The sequence below is a fragment of the Anthonomus grandis genome, chromosome 1, assembly GCF_022605725.1.
Source record: "Anthonomus grandis grandis chromosome 1, icAntGran1.3, whole genome shotgun sequence".
In the NCBI taxonomy this organism is placed as follows: Eukaryota; Metazoa; Arthropoda; class Insecta; order Coleoptera; family Curculionidae; genus Anthonomus; species Anthonomus grandis.
In genome coordinates this window covers 13,379,874-13,401,680 of record NC_065546.1, presented here as the reverse complement: position 1 = coordinate 13,401,680, position 21,807 = coordinate 13,379,874, and the positions used below count along the sequence as shown (strand labels likewise).

At 32.4% G+C, this 21,807-nt stretch overlaps 1 protein-coding gene and 1 long non-coding RNA gene across 2 annotated transcripts in view; one reads left to right on the top strand and one right to left on the bottom strand.

Moving 5' to 3' along the window:
• LOC126750633 (vasoactive intestinal polypeptide receptor 2-like) overlaps positions 1-21,807 on the top strand; it is a 263,640-nt gene that overhangs the window by 138,518 nt on the left and 103,315 nt on the right. The window lies entirely within an intron of this gene.
• Positions 2,887-5,155, bottom strand: LOC126750660 (uncharacterized). Its single transcript, XR_007665780.1, has 3 exons — positions 4,980-5,155; positions 4,729-4,803; positions 2,887-4,673 (listed from the first exon to the last, which is right to left on the bottom strand). It is a non-coding gene; the product is annotated as an uncharacterized LOC126750660 (long non-coding RNA).

The following is a 21,807-nucleotide window of genomic DNA, read 5'->3' as shown; positions in this document are numbered from 1 at the left end:
CGACACTGTTTTTGCTCGAGTGTGAGCAAACGCGGCACCCATCTTGCACACAGCTTTCTCATATCAAAATTTTCAGTTAATATGCGATGTACCGCACTTTTTGAAATGCCTACTATGTCCGCTAGTTCGGGCACTTTCAGTCGACGATCATCCAGTACCACTTTGTGAATTGTTTTTTAAATTTCTAGTGTCGTCAGCTCATTTGGTCGACCACTGCGATGCTCGTCTTGGCAACTCGTACGGCCTCGTTTAAACTCTGCTACCCAATATTTTACTATTGTTAACGAAGGAGCAGACTCACCCAGAGTAGAATCCAGTTCAGCTTTTATATTGGTTGGGCTGAGGCCTTTCAAATAAAAGTATTGTATCACATAACGATGACCAATTTTCCCCATTTTCACAAATTCACTGAAACGTTCACTATAGATGGCTGCCAAACAAATACTAAAGAACGTGGCGTCTTCAAACTTGAAACATATGCTTTATAGATTGTATACTTTCTAATACACTGATATTTTTCAAACTACTACCGACATCTCTAGGTCAGGCCGGGTACTTCTGGGACCACCCTCGTATACTCAAGATCTACTCGATAGCTAGATGCGACTCATGAAAACCGGGACATCCTCAGACGCCTAGAACGTCACTATATCGGAATTCCTTTTTGTGAAAAAGTGCAGGTCAACTATTACAAATATTACAACTTGCAGAATTTTTCAGTTTTTAAATTCGAATTCAATGTCTAAATATACAGGAAATAGTAAAAAAATGCACCCTTAAAAAATATAACTTAGTTGGTCAATGTGATATTTATAAAAATAACATTAGTGGAAAAATGCCAATTGCTAATAGTAGAACAAAAATTGTTGCCCAATGTTATGGCTTAATTTATTTCATTTAGATATTTCACATCTAATCAAAATTCAAAACTCGTTTAGTTTTTTGATCTCAAAAATTGTCAGTGCATTTGCTAAATCTAAAAGTTCTTTTAAGCGTAACATTTAAATAGTTGAGTTTCCATGAAATATCAGATCGATTAAATGTGTAAATGCACTATCACGTTTAAGTTTTTATATTAAAGTTTAAAGTAAATATATTATCTCTTAATTAGTAACTAATATAAAAGTTTTATCTATTCTCATCTCGACTACTAACTAAAATTATATTTTAACACTGAAATTTCCTACTATTTAGAGCAGCGAATAGAGAAAATAAAGAAATTCTTTAAAAGTTCGCCTCGTGATTATTTTTAGTAAAACTTTTGAATCTTGGTAAGACTGAGCGGTTTGTATTTAATAAAGTTAGACAAACTTTATTTAGTGTGAAACTTGGTTAGCTCAATCTTAATCTAACATGTATTAGACAGTCCGAAATTGCCTTAATTGGGGTTTGTAGGAAATTGTGTTTTACGATTATGACTGAGGATATCGAATAGGTTTTCAGAATAATAGAATGATTTTTACTGTTATTAATTATAATAGTTATTTTAAAGTTTTTTTTAGAGCTTGGGTGAAATAAAAAAGTTAAAAATAGAAAACCGTGTATCCCAAAATATGAAGAGGACTATTAAGGGAAGAAGGAAACATAATCTTATATTAAATTAGATTCTAGGTACTTAGTTAAACTTTTGGTATATTTGGTGAATAAATGTTTTGTACAGGGTTGTTTTTCTAAGATTTCGAAGGTTGTAGTAGTCAAACCACTATATAAAGCAGGAAAGGAAACAGAAATATCAAATTATAGACCACTTTCAATTCTGAACACAATAAGTAAAATCATAAGCCCAAGAAGTTCATGCTTCACTTTCCCCAGATTTTTTAACAATAAATTCAATTTATTTATTAAAGGCAAAACTTAAAAAATGGTTATTTGGACATTCTTGAAATTTTATAGATATAAAAAATTGATTAATTAATATTTCTATCAGAGAATAACAACCCCGAATATTACTCCAAAAAACTAAATATGACACTGAAAACCCATATTCTGACTTAACGTAATATTCTTATGAAACCCAATTTAGACTATATACATGTAAAACGTCTAAATAAAGCTTTAAATTCAGAGCTTTAAAAGAAATTAACTTTAGAATTAATATAAAATAAAGCAGAATGAAACGCAAGTAATCAATCTGTAAGTTTTTGTCGTGCTATATTTTGATAATTGTAACTAGTTTCAATATTTTTAAATGTATTATGATTAGTTTCTATAAATACATATATATCTGTCTATCGACTGTATGTATGTATGTATTATGTTAATTTGTTATTTTTTTATGCTTTTTTATGATTATGCTAAATCTTCCACGAATAAGAGTAATCTTTTATGGGCTTTTGTTTATTCATTGCCTTCTCATTTTATGTAATAATGTAATATTTAATATAATAAATTATTTTTAAATTTCATAGGATTTAATTTTTGCTTAAGATGCTTGAAAAGATTTTTTTTTCTAAATTATTGTTAAAACCTCTTTTAGACTTATAAGATATGTTTTTACAATATTGCCAGGTACTTTAAAAATGTATTTATTATAGGTAGGTCAAAAACAATTTTATCTTTTCTCTTTGGTAGGATGTTATAGGTACCTTGTGAAATATTAAAAGCCAAAATATTTAAAAGATATTTGATAAAAAACAAAGGTAAGTATAAAAAAAGTATAATTTGTACTTCCTGAGTCAAACCTTTATTATGGCATTTGTTTCCAGGCTGGTACATGCATACCTAATTCACTTACTCTCTATATTATAGAGAGTTACAGGTAATCATAAAAATTTAAGCTTTATGTTACACAACCAATTTTATTTCTTTAGGTGAACATTATTAATGTACATAAATTTCTTTACAAAAAATGTTTTTTTTTTAATTTATTAAACAAATAAATTGGGATTCATAGAAGATAAAAAATCAATCGCTATCTTCTTCATCGGAACTATGTTGGCCTTTTGCTTTAGAAATTGGAAGATTTTTTAAGAAAATTATGAAATTGCTTAGGAACCCACTCCAAACTTTTTATTAAAATATCATGTTTTTTCTTTCTTATTCCCTTTAAGTTACTGCGCAGACTAGGCAATTCATTAGGCAGTGGCATTGGATTTCGAACAGATCTGGTCACATTTAAAGTTTTAAACTCTTCATCGTTAAATTTCAGTTTGTAAAATATAGTGCTAGGACGATCAGCTTTAATTTGAAAATATACAACTTTAGATATCAAAAGTCTTGCTTTTTCAGTATTTTTCTTCTTATTAATAAAAGGAGAGTTAGGTTGACCATACCAATAGTCAACATGTTTAAAATCAGAATAATGTAGTTTTATAACAGTTGCGCCTGTGGATCTTATTAATTGTTGCCAGTTCCAAGGAGTACATATTTCCATGGTTGGTTGCTTTTTTAAAGTCCTTTCAATAAGAGCGTGTACGTGATCAGCTTCCATGTGTGTATGACCCCTCAGTAAAAATTTGTATTTGAGTCATAAATAGTCAGGTTTAAAGTCCACAGCTTTAAGTAATAGAAGCTTTGATTATTTGATAGGTACGGGGTGGGAAGACATTTTTGAAGATCTAGCATTATAACCTTAATACTGTCATTTGAATTCTTGCTCTCTTCTTGTCATTTTTCTTGATTTTGTATCGCGAATCTACTTCCTTCAAATGATTTTCATATTCTTCGTGGATAACTGTTTTCTCACTACTTTGGGAGTCTTTAAGTCTTAAGATAAAGCTGTCACATTTATCGCAAGTATCAGCTGAAAGTTTTTTAAACGATAAATTAAATTCTTTATTAAAACATTTTTTATATATCCAAAGCTTTGCTATTTGATGTTTGGGAATGTGGTTCTCTTCACATTTAGCTAAATATAACTTGTACATTTTTTCTCTGCTTAGTTCTGGCCCTAAATATTGTCTTTTACTTTTTTTCACGAGAATAATGGCTTTCGTAAGATGGAAAGGATTTTATCTGTGCTCTTACTCCATTAAGAACTTCCTCTGGTAGTTTGTTGGGTGGCACATGTCACCCTCTCATATCCCTCGAAACAAAGCCACCGGCAGTGTATTTTTGTAAAACATTTCGAACAACGGTTTCCAAAATTCCGAAGTGTTCAAAAAAATAGGTTTTACATACATCAATCTTTTTAGTTAAACCTTCCGACTGCACATCAAAAAAGTAGTTAATAGTCTGTTTTTTGCCAATTTTACTGTTGTCTTCGGGTCTGCAACGTTCAATGTGTTTTGACTCAACGTGCGAACGAATAAATTGTCTTTTTATGTCCCAATTCTTTTCTTCACAGTATTCCTTGAAAATCTGTTGTCTTATAGCATCAGGAATTTTTTCGGTACAGTTTCTTCTGCAAGGTGCACAGCGTGACTTAAGTGCCTTTGCCATAATGGTTTTTCCCTTTTTTGTCACATGTTGTTCGCCTTTTAAAGTTGCTTTTGACCTTTTTGTGCTTCGCCAGTTGTCAATCTGTCTTATGCGTTTTCTTGATTTTATTTTTCGTTTTTCGTCTTTATTTTGTATAGCCTGATCATTATTCTTATTATGTGTTTCGTCCTGATCGTTATCTTGAGCAAAAAACACATTTCGGATTTCTTCGTAAGAATTTTCTTTATCCCTTAAACTATCATCACTGTTGTCAATGTATTCTAGAATTGATCCCCTAGAGGTGGATGGCTGATCTAAAACAAAAAAGGTAATTACGTAAAATTCCTAAACATCAAAAAATTATCTTACCATCTTACCATGCTTGAATATTGTGCAATAACGATGTTTCCCTACTAGGCTCTGAAGTGGCCGGCTTTTCTAAATCTAAAACAAAAGCAGATTATAAAATTATTGGGTTTAAGTGAAATTTCAAATGTAATTATTTTAGTCTTCCGTTTTAGGCTAAAAACTTTATAAACTTTTATTCTAAAAAAATCAAATTCTACGAGGCATTCTTTGGAAAAAAGTTTATAAAATCATATTCAAAAAAGAAGTCTTACCATTAGATGCTTGAACATTTTCCAAGAGCCTTTTTTTGGTTATTAATGTTTTTGTACTAGGTTCTGAAGTGGACAACTGACCTGAACCTAAAACCAAAACACATAAAGTTTTTTTAGGTATACCCTAAAGACTCGTTTATTTCTGTAAAAAAAACTGCAAATTTAAACTCAGAATAAGTCTTACCATTATCAGACGGAACATGGCTAAGGGATTCTTCAGAAAATGATTTTGTAGGAGTTTGACATTTCATTTCACAGTTTTTACCTATAAATTACCCAAAGTAACTAAAAAATACGGATGACCTAGCATATCCAGGGCTAATCCAAAACACGGGCACGCGAATGTATATTTCTCTTAGGGCCGATTTATAAATGCAGGGTTAGCACCTTAACCCTGGGTTAAAGGTAAAAAAAATAATGTGTAACCATGGTAACTCAAAGTTTAACCCGGTTAAACTTTTGTTAAACGATTGAAAAAAAAAACGATGAAGAGATTTTGGATTTATCTTATTAATATAATTTTTCTTAAATGTAAATTATTAATTGTAATTAACACTTAAAAAACTCACGATATCTAATTTAAAAAAAATGTGAATGCCAAAAGAGCTTGGGCTGGGTTTTCTTATTAAAAAATCAATTTATTTTACCCCTGGTTATAATATAGATACTTGCTTTAATTTGTGGTAAAAGTAAGGCAAACACATATTACTTTAAGAGGTTTAAATTAATACGTTTATGTGAACGAGGTAAAAGATCATATGTCCAACTTTAAAACTCTTTATCATTACCATAACCGGAATAATTTCAATTCTACCTTTAATATACTAAAAACCTTGATATGAACTAAACACCCCAATAAAGTAATGTGGTTTTATTAAATTAAAAGTTTATATTTCAATACCATTAGAAATATAAACATAACCTTACTTTTTATTTTTGTAATTATTATTACCTAGTTCATTGTCATTATTTGCAATTTTCACCTGCTCCATTATTAAACGCACTCTTTTACCAACAATACGTTTTAACATGCAATCACTCTCATCACTTTTCATTGTTTTCAAGCACTAAAATATTAATAATTATCTATGAGCACTTTGCCGGTACTTTAAGTTCCGCGGACTTACTACTGTTTACCACATTGCGACACTGGACGTAGTGAAACATGTCAGGTCAGGAGATACGTTTCTTTACCCCACTGATATGTGGAGATACTACATTTTCAAAACTGAAAATACAGGCAACCCACAACGCAGGACTTACTATCTTTTACCATAATATAAAATTGAAGAAGTTCAGTTCGAAAATGATATTAACTCCATATCGAGTAAAAATGGACTTACGACTGTTTACCTCTCTGGTACAGATATATATGTACGGCAAAACTTAAAGATGCTGTCGGGTTTTGGTTATTAAATTAATGATCCTTACTGACGCTTAGAGGCTAGAAACTACTCGTTTAATATATAAAAATCGTCAGCATCTAGCATTGCAAACCCCAAAATAATAAAGAAAAGAACGTCATATTAATTTGCCATCGCTTTATCAGCACTTACCAGCAATTTCTTTTTTAAAGGTGTAAAGATCTTTGCAAAATAATCGAGTGGAGAATAAAGATTTAAATAAAATTAACGTGTTAATTTTAAGATTTTTTTTTTAAATTGTTATCAATACCAAACAATTTTTTTTTGGGAAATTGGTAAAGCTGCACCACTCATTTCTTGTTAGATTATTCTCAAGATTCCGCAGAATTTTTCTTCGCTACAGAGAATTTATCTGGTTATTTATCGACAAGTAAAGCTAGTAATTATGTTAAAATAAAGTTGTAGTTTATATTTTAATTGAAATAATAAAATATAAACTGAATCTACTTGTTGTAATAAATAACTTTACTATTTTGTAATAAATATTATATGGATTAATAGTCTGCTAACAATAAACTCTACGTCTTCGAGGATATTAATAAATATATTATTGTTAAGGTGGCAGTTAGGGGAATGTTTAATTAAATGATAAAACGTTGTTGATAATCAAAGAATTAGACAAATAAATTTCCAAGAAACTTAAGTTAATAGTAAATTTTCAATCTGCACCAAATGTACAAAGTCAAACGGTAAATCAATGATAAGTCAACGGTAAATTGCTTGCATTATTTTCGATGGTTATAAAGATTTTCACTTGGGGGTTAAATCGTACGAAATATATACTGCTCGTAAACAGCAGAATTTTTCTTCAAACCTTAAAATCGTACCAGAAAATCCTGTGATTTCGAGTCAAGCAAACTTGTCTCAATCATTGCGTTGCAACAGTTGTCATGCACGCTAATAAAGGTAAGCACTAATGTAGTAATCGAGCAAACTTGCCATTAACGCAAAGAAGACATATTATTAGACAAGATAAATCACATTATGGTCTTTAGTCAGGAACCATGTCAAAGTCAAAGTCAAAAAAAGTTTATTACCAAAAAAAAATAGTTATAAATATAATTACATGAGAAAATAAAATTTGACAATTTTTGGTAAAAGGAACTGCTTCGCGATTATATAAAACCGATAGTGCAATTGCGTGAAACAGGCCTTAACAAGAAAATGACATTACAAACCATCATATTGAAACTGAAGATATTATAAAGAAACACAAAAAAAAATTCCTAATTAACCTAAAAAAGAACAAAACTAACACTAAAAAAGGGCAGAAAAATGGCAAAGCAATTTGGCTGGCATACAACAAGAATAGACAAAAGAGAACTACAAAAGAAAGATCTCTTAGTTGATTTTGCAGTTTATGTTAAACATACTACTAGGCATCTCGTAGGGACTTTGGTTTGTGTTCGCTTGGTCTCTTAGAGAAAAATGGATGATACATTTCTATCTCGTTGGGAGTCGAGAAGAATTTGCTTAACCTTGGTGTAAAATTTATTAAGTGGCAAATCTTTAATATCATTTGGCAAGTTATTCCACATTGTAACTCCGACAACCGAAAATGACTTATGAAAGTTACTTGTTCTATGTTGAGGTATTCTAAAACTTTCAGCATTTCGAGTATTGTGTAAATGCGAGGGAGTAGTAAATAGCTTATTTAAATAAGGTGGTTGACCCGACTTTATTATTTTATATATAAAGGCATATATGTGTAATTTTCTTCTCCTTTCCATATTTAAAATAGAATTTATGTTTAAATAAGGTGTGATATGCTCCCGATAGGCAGCGCCATAAGAAAATCTTACACAGCTATTTTGCAATTTTTGTATGGATCTAGAAAGCTCAGATGTTATAGAATTAGAATATACGATATCACCGTAGTCGAGTAAGGAAAGAATAAGACTATTGCAGAGATAATATTTGGTTTTACTCTTTAAGACATTTTTAGATCTGTACAGATTTCTGAGACGCATATAGCCTATGTTTAATTTGTTTTTTATGCGTGTCTCAAAACAAAGGTTAGAATCTAAAGTTAATCCTAATATTTTTACTTCACTGACAACTTTGGAGTTAATTTTTAAGTTATGCTCATTGGAATAATTAACTATGTTTAGTATATCCGATTTCATTTTTTGCTCAGAAATATTAAAATTTTAAAAATTTAATGGCACGTCTAACTCAGAATTATCAGCATATTATTGTAATTTACAATGTTCAATACAGTTATGCATATCCGCAACATAAATCGAAAATAAAAGAGGTCCCAATATGGAGCCCTCAGGAACACCAATTTCCAAGTCAAGATATTTTGAGTGCCCCAAACTTTCATTGTTGGTTTTTAATAACACCGTATGGAATCTATTTTTAAGATATGAATCAAAAAAAGAAACCGTGGTTTCGGAACAACCAAAATATCCTAACTTTGCAAAGAGCATTGAGTGATTTATTGTATCAAACGCTCTGCTAAAATCAAGCACCGCCATGCAAGTACTTTGTTTATGTTCTTCTTTAAGTCTTATGTTATCGATTAGAGATTTTTGAAATGGGTTTTATAAGTGCTTTTTTCCAGATATAAAATGAAAATTCCATGTAATAATAATAATTAATTATTGTCACAAAAAGCGAAGGTAACGCAAATCTTCCTATCTAAACTCAACCTAATCTATGATTAACAGCTAAGTTAATATAATTATGAAAGACAACAAACTCTGCTTAATAAAATGCTTTTTAAAACAACATTTGAAATATTTTCTTAAATTAAGGGTATTTTGCAAAATTCTTGTTTAAATATTTTATTGTAGATATAAAAAAACCTGGTAACTAAATGGTCTCTTATATTGGGTTTCATGTAGAGATGATTGATATTTCGTGTTTGTTATTAAATCTAGCTCCTAAGAATCATGTCGAAACTCAATATTTCTTTATAGATACATCCTGACTAGATTTTATACATTATTTTATTGTACTAATCTTTACGCAAATCGTCTATCTATTAAACAAAGCCACTTGATTTCCTTCATTTTTGCGCTGACATTCTATCATCATATTTTACTAAAGAACCAATCAGCGGAACACAGTTATTCTGAATAAGCTATATACACATTAATTGTAAAAGAGATGAATCCTAGAAAATGTCACAAGATATAAAATGGGGTAAGACCAAGGTACCACACGGTTTTGTTATTTTTTTTTAATATATAGCACTGATTCTAAATAAGTTTAATAATAATAAATGCATTTTTAATATACTTATCTGTAAATATTAAATTAACATCCACTATAAGGCTCAAATTGTGCAAAATCTATAGCAATGTTTAAATTATTTAAATACTGCGATGATGCAGTGGTCTGACTGAACAAGAAGGTTTATTACAAAAATATTAAGAATTCTAGTTTTATAAATTGCTCACCCGTCTATGCTAGATTCAATGTACTTATTTATTTTTAAATAATTTTTAGCTTTTCCGAAGCATTTGGCCACACAATATTTAACATAAATACTTAAAACTAAATCGGACACTCACAAACGCCCAAGCCAAATTTGGGACTCGGACCCAGGGCCACAGAACTGTAGGTTTTTTCTTTATCGCTAGAGATATTATTGGGTTCTTTTAGGAAATAAAAGTCTGGATGGCAGAACAACAAAAGGAAGAGCTTAATAAATAAGTAAATCAAGTAGAGTTAATAATATGAATAAGAAAGTGTGATGATAAAACTTGTTTTACATAAAACCCGCTTAATTAACTTCACACTACACGACATCGTCTTATTATATTTACGTCTTCGATTTATTTTAAAAATCCGTCTTAGTTACGTCTTAATTCGTCTTTAAAATGCTCAAAATTATAAAATCGGGAGCCGTCTTCTCCCGTTATAATTATAAAGCTCTTGCACGGCACCAAAACCGTCTTTTTTGGTGATCCCGTGACTTTACGTCTTAAACCGGCAGATTAGATTGACTTTTACTCTTCAAAGACTTCGACTGACTGCCTGTTTTTCGTGTCCTCATTTTTTAATACGGATTAAGTACTGAGTCAGCTTTTTTATTATTCCCCTTTAATTGCCGTCGTACCGTTAACAGAAATCAAACGGGTTTTTGAGTCAGCAGTTTCCACAGATTCGGTTCGGTAGTATTAATTTTCTGAGAACCTTAAATATTGTTTTAACGAGCGCAAATTATATATCACATCATCATTTTGAAAGAAAAAATACTTTTAGAATATAAAGATAAAGAAAAGCTTACACTAACTGATTATGTTATTTTAATTATAAAAACAAATACTATCCTACATAACTATTAGGCAGGTGTAACCCAACACCTTACCGGAGCCGGCTCAATGTATTTCTAAAAAAAATTGGTAAAAAAACGCGATAAAACATTTACATTTATAATAATTTATACTTTTTGCCCACGTATTCACCGGCTGCAATACTTGGAAAAAAAAGGAATCTTTAAATTTCATGAAAATCATCTTAATATTAGGCACTTAAGCCTTTAGCATAAGTAAATAATATCATCGCACAACCAAATGTTACAAAATTGTATAGTAAAGTTTAGAAAGAGAGGTGTCTTCTATTTGGCTGGGGGCTTGCGAAATACTCGTTGCCTCAAAACAATAAAGAAAAACATGTTGTTTCGTTGTTTGGATTAATGCCTGAGATGTAACTTTTGCTTCTGGTACCAATCCTGCTCTGAAAGAACTTTTGAAACTGATACTTGTCTTGATTCGATTTCTCAAATAAAATAACACCGACAAATCTTTTTTTTTATTAATATTCTATTGCAGACTTATTATGATTATCAGATACACTCTTCTGACGGGATGATGTTGATATATGAAGAACGTGGTCTGAAATACAACTCGATGCACATAATTGTATAGGAAAAATTTGCGATAACAAAAATGGATGGCGTATTTCTCCGCTCAATTTGAGCGCAAAAAAATAAGAAGAAGAAGATGTGAATGACAGAAAGCAAAGGTAAGGTAAGCTTGAAAGAACTCGTCCATTATCTCAAAGAGACCTACGTAACTAGAGAAAAAATGAAAACTCTAAGTCTCAGTCTCAAAATATCTTTTTAATTAATCAGGTAACATGTTTCGCTAATAAAGCATCATCAGACCTTATAGCTAGATGACCTGCTAAGTACTCAGCTGCTAGTACTTAGCAGGTCATTTGACTTGAGGAAATCACAGGACGTAACTGCCATCTTACATTTTAAAAGTGCATTTTTTTCAATTACGTATGTTAATATTACTTAACCATTGCCTTCATCGAGATTTTTTCCTTCTCAATAGTAAGCACAATAACTGTTACATTCTCATCGTCCTTTAAATATTTCTCTAACTCCTTCTAACTTGCAAAATAAAATAAATATTGTTAGAAAAGTTGCTTACAATAACAACCATAATCCTAATCTAATTAATACTTCAATCAATCAAGTAAATCAAATAAGCCGCATTAAAAAGATTTTTTTTCGATGTTAGAAAGAGACAATAAATTCATTTCTTTACCATTCATTAATTCTTATTTAAATAAGAAAATTGACAATACCCTCGTTAAACACCAGTCAGAATTACAAATTTCCTATAAAACCAAAAATCACTTAGGATCGACTGTGTATTTTTTGTTTGCTCTTTTGGAATTCGTCCATTGTGCTCACCCCCACAGATGATAGCTCCGCACTGAGCTATTTACTTCTGTGGTTCACCCTGATATCACCGCAGCACCTCGCTGCCCTGTACCAGCCAATCTAGGGCTTCTGAGACCAGTCTCAAACATTTGTTGCCTTTTCAGGTTCAGGTGTTTTTTAACGGCCATGTATCCCATTCTGATACATATCGGGGTTCCTCCCAAATGTAAGGAGGTCTCTAGATTTTCTCTTTGTTTATTTTAAAGTTCATAAACGTGTTCTCTCTGCAGCTGTCACATTTCTGTCCAGTGAACTTAATGTTTTTTTTCACCCAGTCTCTGATCTCATTGCCTAGTTACACAGCCGACTTTACTCAAGCTGCGAAATAACAGTTGGCAACGTGGCACCACGTGGGAGATTCGGATCCGTTTTGGTGGATCCGTTTACGCTTTGAAAGCACGGTTCTGCCGAGATGGACGTTCAATTTTGATTTTGTTTTATTTACAAACGAGAATATTTTATTTATGTGATTAATTTATTGTTTTAAATATGTATAGGCGGCGTTAATAATAATATAAATGCATTATTAGACTTTTTCCCCTATAATCTAGACTTTTAGTTATATAAATTTCATCAATTAATAAATTAACAAATTTCTCAGTCGGCATTTAATTTTATGTTATTCATCTTTATTCATCTTTGGGGAAGCCAAAAAGGCAAGAACTACTTGCCTCCCCTGCTCTTAAACTAGTTTTGTAATTAGATTTACATCCGGGAACATAGTAGGGACTTGGCATGTTTCAAAAGGCAAAAAAATTCTTCAATGAATTCCTATATATAAATAAAGCTAATAGATTTACCTATACTTACTAATACTATGAGTATTTCTTACCAGATTTCCTCCAAATATGTTTATAAATAAAACAAAACCTACATTTTTTGATGTGAATATAGCATCAACCTTGGCTCTTAGGCATAAGTCTCTAATTTTAGTAGAACACAAGATATTCACAAAAAATCCCAAATCACACAGATAAGAGCACAACATAAAAATCTTAAAAGCGATATGTAAAATAAAATTGAAAATCGATAAATATCACAATGTCCCGCTTAAGAAGCCGACCGGCTCCACCTGTTTCTGTTTACAAACAAGGTGTTTGTCTTTATAACAATTTATCACTGTTTTTATTGTATGTGACTCACCGACACTGGCTTGGAGATATTTCTAAGACTCAGTAAGTTTTTAATAATAACTACATTCACTTTCGTGTCCGAAATTTCACTTAAAAACTTAAAAAAAGTTAAAAAAGGAATTCAAGCGATCCCCGTTAAATCCCGTGAGAATTGAAATGAAAACGGATCTAAAAGCCATGTTGCCGATGTTATCATTTACGCGGATCATTATTACGCGGATTGAGTAAAGTCGGCTGTGCTAGTTATCAGCTTAGTTAATTATAATTAATCGGCTTTATTTCCTGGAATACCTGTATGTCCCGGAACTATATAAGCCTTACTGAGTTGCGATCTTCTAAGATATTCAGTCCTATGAGGCATTTACAAACCGGCTTTAATGTAACTTTAGGGTTGAAGAGGGCCCTTAGGGCATCTTGTCTATCTGTTATTATTATGGTCTACTTATTAGTGTAGGCTCTCCTAATGTTTTCCCAGCCCATTTTAGTATCGCAAATATTTCTGTCTGAAAAACTGTGGAATGCCTTTTAAGCGAATGAGACGTTTCATGCTTAGGTTTTTCTCCAAAAATGTCAGCTCCCGTTCCCTTGTCGTTCAATTTTGGTTAATACTAAGGATAAAATTGATACATTATCAAAAAGTGGTATATACAGGCTAGAGTGTGATTCGTGTAATTGTTCATACGTGTAACGTACTTGTAGACCCTTAAAAACACGCATACCCGAGCATTTAAGTAAAATATCTTCTGCATTTGGTCAACATATAAGATTCAGTAACCATAACTTCAGTCCAAAGTCTAATTCTAAAATTCTTTAACACGTAAGTTCCAACAATTACGACATACTGGATTTTCTTCAAGACAGCTATGTTACTAATAACCTTAACAATAATTTCTCATATTTAAATATACAAGTAAACCTCAATAGATCTTACGTTCCGTTACATAGGAGGTTGCATAATTAACAATTTTATAGTTAACATCCCTTTTGATTGATAATTGCTTAATTTTACATAAACTTACTGTTGAAGTCGAGTTTGTTCCACGATTTTGTTTTATCATCCAACTTTTGTGACAATTTTGTGCTTAATGTTTCTAAGGCGATTTGTTGCCACCATATTTTTTACAGGTTTAAATCTGATTCTGAAGTTGTGTTTTTCGTCTTTTAAGACAACTCAAATATAAACATGGAAGGGTACTAACGTCTCTCCTTTTTTAAATATTGTACGTCCTTTTGTATTTATTTGGTATCTTAAATGTTGTTCAATGTTGTTTTAATTTGTGCCAATGTTTTTCCCACTATATGGAACTCCTGTGCGTAACTGACAAGTAAATACATTTTATATCCTCATTTTTAAAATTATTTTTCTTAAATAAAAAAATATTTAAAAAAAAAACGCATTCAATTCACTTTTAGTGAGTAATAAAGATTTTCCTTTACGCCGAAAGCACTCTGCTAACCTAATAATAAATATTTTGCGCCGCATATATCTGTTTTGATTATTTCGTACTGTCCTGCGAGCAACACAACCCTCATTCATTTATATTTATAGCAGATTACAATTATATTTTTAGTAATTTATTATTAATAGTACTTTAGAAAACAATTTATTTGTTAGGAAAATTAATTATTGTATATAGCTTTTTTCGTGTTCGTTGGGTGTAAATTAAAGCAATTGAAAATGGTCAACTAATTTATTTACACGTTCTAGGAAATCACAATAGGCCCGTTTACACGTGCGTTCCATTCTGCCGGTTTTGGAGTGTCGAATTGATATGCAGGTTTGGAACGTACACATCTGGCACGTTGTACGAAAAGTGTAACAACGATCCAGGAACGCGTTCCAATTTGAGCGTTTGGAGCGCACAGGCCAAAACCGTACGTCTAAATGCAAAAACCTAAGTCTTCGGAGTGGCGCGATGGATTTTTGTCAGGTTGAAAAGTTCAGTATACGCGCCGTGTTTTTTCGATGTCATGTTTAAGAATAAAGTAAAAACTCAGGCTCAGTAAATATTATGCTGCATTATACGTGTAATCAAATACAGAACATAAAAAACGTGAGAGAAGATTTTGGGTTAAAAAATGGCGTCAAGATAGAACCTGTTATGGGCATATGCCACTTTTGAGAGACCTCAAGGACAATTGGTTCATTTATACGTACAGTTTTTCCAGCAGTTTTGGCACGTGGCACGTAAAACGCCAATCTTGCGATTCCAACACATCGTGTAAATGCACGGTTCGTGGCGCGTGGAACGTCGCGTGGATCGCCGCGCCGGTAAGGAGTAGACACCTAGCGCGAGACGGCTAGCATTAACACAGAGACGTCGGAACTCGCAGCGTAACGAAAGTAGTTTTATATTTAATTTCGATGTATAAAATGTCGTGGACAAAGGAAAACTTGGAAAAATTTATTGAAATGTATGGAAGTTACCCTTGCTTGTGAAAAGTTCAAGCTGATGAGTATAAAAATAAAAATTTTAAAAATGCAGCCTACAAAGCTCTAGTAGTTTTTTGTAAAGAGAGTGTTTACCGCGACGCAAATAAAGATTTCGTAATAAAAAAAATTCAAGGTATACGAGGAGCATTTAGGAAAGAAGTCAAGAAAATAAAAGAATCAAAAAGGAGTGGAAGTTCGGAAGACGACGTGCATAAACCTAACTTATGGTATTTTGATTTACTTCTATTCACCCTAGATCAGGACGAACCAACGAAAAGTTTTAGTAATAATAACGAAGAAAAAAGGTCATGACTTGGAAGAAGTCCACAAAGTACAGGAAGAAGCAGGAATAACAAAAGAAACGGTAAGTATTTTTAAATTTTTTATTTTGTTAACATATGGTCTTGCCATGGTACTTTACCATCTGTATTAAAATACGTCATATAATTATTTTGATTCTGCACAGCTTCGATTTCTACGTTTCTTTTACTTCGTTGTTGTAACTTTTGTAATTCAGTTCCTCCTTTTCGCCAGTCTCCTGGGGTTATATCTGACATGCTACTGTTATCTTTGTCATTTGTTGTTGCTGTTACATAAGCGGAAGATCTTTTTATCAGGCAGTTATGCAAAGTACATATTGCTAATACAATGTAGCATACTTTCTCTGGCTTCATATTGATACACGTGTGTAAAACTTTAAATCTAGTAGTTATCAACCCACTCATTTTCAGATACATTTCTAGCTCTAGATAATCTATAATTGAAAATTCGTTTCTCATATGTTAAATCCTTTTGAGGATTCAAACAGTTTGCACCTAAAGCAAATGCTTCGTCTTCGCCCGAGAAAAACGAAATTTAATTTATTTTTTGTTTCGTTATTTGTAGGCAAATTCAGACATTTTGATTTTAATCTTTGGTAAAATTGCGTATACTCAATTACGCCTTCATCAGAGAGTCTCCCGTTTTTACCGATATCGACAAATATGAACTCATGATCCGCATTTACAAGTACCATCAACACGATACTGTAGAAACCCTTGTATTTGTAGTACTGGGCTCCAGTGCTTGGTGGTTGGGTAATACGAATATGTTTGCCATCTAGGGCTCCCCCATAGTTGGGGAAGTTCCATTTCTGGTTAAACTTCTCTGCTATATTTAACCATTCTTCCATATTTCTAGGAAACTGAAAAATAAAAAATTGTTGTTAGTGTGCCCACAAGTACACCCAAAGTTTCATCTTATTTGAGTCAAATCACTGCAAAACTGCAAAACCTCAATGATGACCGCGAACTTACAATTTATGCAAGAATGTTATGCGAGCGTTAAAATGCAGTACAACCAAAACAACTGAATATGAAGCTATCAAAACGTCTAAATTTGCCTACAAATGACGAAATAAAAAATAAATTAAATTTCGTTTTTCTTGAAGACGAAGCATTTGCTTTAGGTGCAAACTTTTTGAATCCTCAAAAGGATTTAACAAATGAGAAATTAATTTTCAATTATAGATTATCTAGAGCTAGAAATGCATCTGAAAATGAGTTTGGGTTGATAACTACTAGATTTAGAGTTTTACACACGTGTATTAATATAAAGCCAGAGAAAGTATCCTACATTTTATTAGCAATATGTACTTTGCATAACTGCCTGATAAAAAGATCTTCCGCTTATGTAACAGCAACAGCAAATGACAAAGATAACAGTAGCATGTCAGATATAACCCCAGGAGTCTGGCGAAAAGAAGGAACTGAATTACAAAAGTTACAACAACGAAGTAAAAGAAACGTAGAAATCGAAGCTGTGCAGAATCGAAATAATTATTTGAAGTATTTTAATACAGATGGTAAAGTGCCATGGCAAGACCATATGTTAACAAAATAAAAAATTTAAAAATACTTACCGTTTCTTTTGTCATTCCTCCTTCTTCCTGTACTTTGTCGACTTCTTCCAAGTCATGACCTTTTTTATTCGTTATTATTACTAAAACTTTTCGCTGGTTCGTCCTCATCTAAGGTGAATAGAAGTAAATCAAAATACCATAAGTTGGGTTTATGCACGTCGTCTTCCGAACTTCCACTCCTTTTTGATTCCTTTATTTTCTTGACTTCTTTCCTAAATGCACCTCGTATACCTTGAATTTTTTTTATTACGAAATCTTTATTTGCGTCGCGGTAAACACTCTCTTTACAAAAAATTACTAGAGCTTTGTAGGCTGCATCTTTAAAATTTTTCTTTTATACTCATCAGCTTGAACTTTCCACGAGCAAGGGTAACTTCGGTACATTTCAATAAATTTTTCCAAGTTTTCCGTTGTCCACGACATTTTATAAATCGAAATTAAATATAAAGCTACTTTCGTTACGCTGCGAGTTCCGACGTGTCTGTGTAAATGCTAGCCGACTCGCGCTGGGTGTCTACTCCTTAAGCCGGCCTCACACGACTGGTATACTTGGCCAATATTTGTCACTGGCGAATAATTTCCATGTCGTGTGAGTGGTTTACTTGTACAATTATTGGTGACTGGTGAGTACTGGTCAGAGTCCCGCCGTCTGTCGGTAAAATTATCGCCAGTCAAAGGGATTACCATTATTGGTACACTTGACCACTCCATGCATTTTTATACTTGTGGTTGCGCTCATACGAGCTGTAGTATGCCTGTGCCTTTCGGCCTCGTCAAACTACATAGTGTGTATTCTAATATTGTAGGGAGTAGGTCTGTAGGTCTAGAAAGTGGGTTCTTTTTTGCGTTTGACATTTGAAAATGGAGTGGAAATGAACATGGAAATTTTTTAGGTTAATTTAACCTAATTTAACCTATCTTAACTTCTTAATACCTATCTGGTGATGCTAATTTCACAACCTGTCAATTGTCAAAAAAAATGGCAACTGACAGGTTGTTCAATTAGCGTCACCAGATAGATAGTGAAAAGTTAAGACAGGAATGTGAAATCCATTTTGCTCTATCTTAAACAGATTTTGCTCTATGATCTCTAAAAGATTAAAAATGGGCTATTTTTAACAGCTGTTCTTTTGGGAATGGCAAAACGGATTTGAAGTTTGATGGTATTTTTGGAAAGAAAATTGAAAGACCTTTAATATGATGTATCACTCGATCCCCTTTCTGTTTAAGATTTTAGGGGTGTATCGCACCCTGTCTAAGGTGCTGTAGATAGGGACGAGATATTATGCTTATTTTTGTTCCCCCTTCATTTTACAGAAAGTGTATTCAGCCTTTTTTTATTTAGTTTTTTGTTCCTAAGATATGGCCATTTCAAGTTTTTAAATTGTCACCCTGTATATATGTACTCGTATATGCTGACAACAGTCAGGCGGTCAAATCAGTTAAATAAAACTTTTTTAATAAAGTGGTACCTTTTACGTAACTACTTACCTTTCTCGACTTCTTTTTAAAGATACCATCCACCATCTTCTCTTCTTAATTTGTTTTTTTTTTTTAAATTTTGAATAACACCCACTCATAACCACAAACGCTGCAGCAGATACGACATTTTCAGAACAAACTCTATTCATGATGGCCGACACTCATATAACACCTACATCAACTACCACGAACATTTAACAGCAACATCAACAAACAATGCACACGTCGTGTGAACGCCATGGCTTGTGTATTGGTGTGTTGAGCTGAGATACTTGCCAAGTATACCAGTATTGGTGTACTTGTCAAGTACACCAGTCGTGTGAGGCCGGCTTTACCGGCGATCCACGCGACGTTCCACGCGCCACGAACCCTGCATTTACACGATGTGTTGGAATCGCAAGATTTAACGTGCCAAAACTGCTGGAAAAACTGTACGTATAAACGAACCGAATTACTCACGACTACCAGAGATATTGATTTTTAATCTATTTATTAACAACTCTTTAAATATCTTCCCAGTATTTCAAACTTTTCTTCAATAAACTGTATATTATCGGCGATGCGGCTCCTTATATATTCGGCTGAGCGCTGTTCCGATTTATTCTCGCCAACCTTTTAGAACTCATATGGTGTGAAGACTCAGCGTTACACTATATTTTGAATTAATAATAGAATTGAAAGAAATATTTTTCTTTAATTAAATGTTATAAAATAAAATGCTTTTTAATATTTCGACTAATACTATGTTACAGGTTTAATCTCCAACAGATATATTAATTGATTTATTAATTTTTTTTACCAAGATAAAGTAAATCTCAACCATAGTTTCATAAAATAATTTATTTAAAAATCATACATAAATATACATACTACACAGATATGATATACCGTTAAGATGGTCCCTCCTAACATACCCGATCTGAAACGCAAGGAAAACCATTATTGGATGAGGAAAGTAAATAATAATATGGGATATTGTTTCATTGTTTTGTTGATTGAATAGAATTAAGAACTGCCATTGATTTTGCATTGATTTTACCTTGCAGGTCAATTTGACCTATTTTAGATTTTAATGAATACTGAGCACTTATTAACTATTTGTTTATTTTGTTCAAATCATAAGGATCAATAGTGATAAGAATGTTAATGTCAATCTGGTCTGTCAGTTTTTTTTTTTGTAAATTATTGTTGCTAAACCATGGCCTCAAGTTATAGATTGCTCCATAGTTGCAAATTACTTAAACCAATGTTGGTACCAGATAGTACCCAGTAGTTAAACCCAGCATGTCAGCACCTATGTAGGTACTTGACAGATAAATGCATTCCTTAAAATTTGGAGGGAACTGACAATCCTGTTTTTAATAGATTCATTCTTTATCTGGTTCTAGAGTATGACAGATAGTTTCGCTTAATGCGGATGTGAAAAGGTAGACCCTATCTTAGCCTAATTTTTTTGTAGTTACTAGTATGTGCTAGGATAGCTTAATTGCTGATTTTCTAAGTAGGCCTAAGAGTTTATAGGGCTCCTTGTTTTTGTTGTGTTAAATAAACCCCAGAAAAGGCCACATTCCATCTTCGGCCTTCCTGTACCTTCTGCTTATCCTCTGCTTCTGCTTTTGCTGCATTTTTATTGTTTCTGCTTCCACCTCACTTGCTACTCCACGTGTTACCACATCAAGTCGCTTGGATCATCACCTCCGGAACCTGCATTCCTTCCAATCGGCTACACCTAATACCGATTGCCTTCCACTACCTGCTAGACATTCTGGAAGCATCCTAACTGGTCGATCTGCTGCTGCCTCTTTTGACCCAAACGTATAGCTGCCAACAAAGGAGCCCCATTCAGATCAGGTGGGCCCTGCTACACGTCGGAGAGACTCAGAATTTCAGGTAGCCCCTTTTTCTTTTTGGCTTGGTTTCTTCAGGTATTGATTTATCGGTTCGTCGCAATTTATAGATTTTTTTTTTTGAATTAATATGTAGAAATGATCACAGATTTTAAATTCAATTTAGCAAAACTGTTTATATAACCACCATCACTGATTTGATTTGAAATTGGGAACTGAGTATATACGTATATGCGAGGTATTATCAGATGTACAATTGAATAAGTATTAAGTGCTAAATTTTACTTTATTTTCTTTCTCATAATTTTAAATTTCATAATTATAACTTAAGTATTAGAGCATTACTGTCTTTGTATTTTTTTTTTTTTGAATTGAGGTTATAGATTAAATTAGTTGTCAATTATGACATTGATTTATCTTTCAATACTAAAGCTGGGTTTAACGATATAAAGCTGCGTTTTCTTTGCGTGCCCTAATAAAGGCACAATCATAACCCTGGAACCCACATTTAGGCATTGTGTGAGAAACAGTGCAATAAATTTGGCGCCTAACGTGTCAGTTCATGCTTTACCAATTTTTTTTTTCTAATGACTTTTGATTATATTAAACATTAGCAGTTGATTTTGATTAGTTGTTTTAGAAGGTTGACTTTACCATTCTTATTTTTTTTGACGTTTTCATCAGTTCAGTGTTTCTTCTCATTTAAAAAAAAAAAAGAGAATTATCAATACATTTTATTTAGGTTGGTGACCAATTACCAAAAACCAAGGAAATATCCAGGTGTTGTAGGGAAGGATAAATGATACAAGTGTTATAGGATTACAGGGTGGTGTGAAAAAAAAAAGGGAAGAAAAGGAAAAACATTTTTCTTTTAATTCTTGAATAGAGGTATTGTCGAGAAGAAGCAGTACTTTATAAA